This window comes from Anomaloglossus baeobatrachus, chromosome 5, assembly GCF_048569485.1.
Source record: "Anomaloglossus baeobatrachus isolate aAnoBae1 chromosome 5, aAnoBae1.hap1, whole genome shotgun sequence".
Taxonomy (NCBI): Eukaryota; Metazoa; Chordata; class Amphibia; order Anura; family Aromobatidae; genus Anomaloglossus; species Anomaloglossus baeobatrachus.
The window spans coordinates 192,659,531-192,662,017 of NC_134357.1; the positions used below are offsets into that span (position 1 = coordinate 192,659,531).

A 2,487-nucleotide genomic window follows, 5' to 3' on the forward strand; every position below is an offset into this window, starting at 1 on the left:
CACCTGGGGGGATGGTCCCAGCAGCAGCTCCCAGCCGCTCCAGGAGCTGATCCACGGAGTCCATAACAGGTACAGAGATGGGGACTCTCACTGGTGTCCCAGAGCGGGAAAAGTGCCGCTCCTCCCCCAGCTTCACCTTTTTACTATACCCTGACTTACTCCCCCTCCCCTACCCGTGACATCATGACCTCCACTCCAATCAGTGTCATGCTGGCCTCCACACATGCCCGGGGGGAGGGGGGGGTCAGTGCTCCGGCCATTCTAGAATTGCTGTGCTCGATTAGGCAAACGCATAAACTAAAATTGGAATGATACAGACAAAATTAGCATGGTCCCTGCATGAGGATGATATGCAAATTCATGAAGCGTTCCATATTTTTTCTGTAACTATTTCCTCAGGACACAAAACATTGTTAGTTATAAATGATTTAGTGACAAAATATGCAATTTGTGGAAAAAGGTTGACCTAGATGGACCTATGTAAATATATAACTATGTAACAAGAGCTGTCTTTACCAGTAAATGACCACCAGTTGACTATATGTAAGCTGATTGGCGGTCATTTACTGGCCTGTTTAGACAAGTCAACAAACATTCATTGCACATAGAATGATTGTTTAATATGATTTTCCTGTGCGTATAGAATGTAATGACATCAGTGACACATAACCTGTGTACACAGGACAATATGAGTCAGATAACAATGATTTTAAACTTTTTTAAAAGCATTTAGCTCATTTGTCGAGTGTTTGCTGAGCTGTTTAAACTGGTCAATGGTAAACTACAGCATTCCTACCAATACTTGTTTCCCAATTATTAGTTACACAGGCCTTTGCGCTATAAATTTCTCACATGATCTGAACACTACTAGCTTATGTCTCTTAGGTAAATTAGCCCATTGTGTGCACAATTGCAGATTGTGTTGTAGAAGCAAAGGCACTATAGCTACAGCATTAATTTTCTATTTATTGAAGAATCCCAAGAAAAACCTGCATGTAGTTTCTCAGCACAGCAAAGCATAATGATTTTTTAATAGGAATCAAACAGCTAACGGCGAGTCTCTTAGATCAATGCAAAAGAAAACAATCTCAAAATTTTAATTAACTGTATTTTAATAGCTTTAATTATAATTGAATAATTTAAATACCATGGGAAACAGTTAAATCTCCTCAAAGCCTTTTTTATTTACATTTTAAATGCTGCTAATAAAGCAAGAATGAGTTCAGGTTCTTTCATGGAAAATAGGAAAGAAAGCAAGAATGAATTAGTAAGTTACTTAGGATCAAAAATCTGCAGTATACCCCAAAATTGCTAACATTAGATTGCTGGTAATTGAAGTAGTGCGTTAATTTTAACATATAATGGGTAAACAATAGAGATGAGCAAAATTTTTAAAATTCAAGCTTGAACTACCATGAAAAAATATGTGTAGAAGACATTGCGGTCTCCTATGGCTGTATTAACCCATTATGGACCAGGCTATTTTCCTTTTATTGCGCTTTTATTTTTTCCTTCCCTCATTCCAAGAACCATAGCATTTGTATTTTACCATAGACATATGGGGGTTTGTTTTTTTACGGGTCGAGGTGTACATTTGAGTGATACCATCCATTTTAGTGTGATATACTTGAAAGTGGTAAAAAAAATTCTAAGTGTTGCAAAAAAGCAAAAAAAGCATAATTCTGCTATCGTTTTTAAGTTTTTTTTATTTACAGCATTCATTTTACGGTAAAAATAATCTGGCAGTATGATTCTCCAGGTAATACCAAATATGCATAGTTTGTGTTTTAGTACAATGAATTATGAAATAAAACATTAGTAAAGAAAAAAAAATTAGCTTGGGCAACCATTTTTAAAGAACCATTTTTCGCGATTTAGAGCTGCATGAGGACTTACTTTTTGTGCCCTGAGCCATTGTTTTTATTGATATCATATTGGGGTAGGTAAGATGTTATGATCATCTGTTTTTACATTCCTTTTGTGTTGTTGCAGCAGCTAAAAGAATGCATTTCTGATGTTTTGATTTTATCCTCCTTATGTTGTTTACCTATCGGATTAATTTATGTAATATTTTGATAGATCAGACTTTTAAGAACTCTACGATATGAAATCTGGGTATTTAATTTTATTTATTACTTTTCCCTCTATTTGTTGCCTTAGGAGACTGGAACCTGCTGCTTGTACTATGCACAGGAATAGTACAGAATTTCAGTGTATAGCGTATAGTGAAAATCACAGTCTCTTTTGTATGCAGGCATGGGCTAGCTTTCACAGACATACCTTGATAACATGCACAGAAGTCTTGAGCAGACGCCTGACTGTCACAGCAACCCATCAGCATCCCGAGATCATGTTGCAGACCAAGTCCATTTGCCAGCGTGCTGTAATGCACTTGTCAAAGATAGACAGTGGCATTTATTAGGTTAACAGCTCTGCTCTGCTCCACCTGCAGCTATTAGAGGCAGATGATGACTGAATAATGCTGTT

The 2,487-nt window shown here is 37.0% G+C and overlaps 1 non-coding gene across 1 annotated transcript; it reads left to right on the forward strand.

The window, feature by feature from the left end:
• The first annotated feature begins 272 nt into the window (after window positions 1-272).
• Window positions 273-380, forward strand: LOC142313577 (U6 spliceosomal RNA). The gene has a single exon (XR_012754570.1). It is a non-coding gene; the product is annotated as a U6 spliceosomal RNA (small nuclear RNA).
• Window positions 381-2,487: the final 2,107 nt, after the last annotated feature.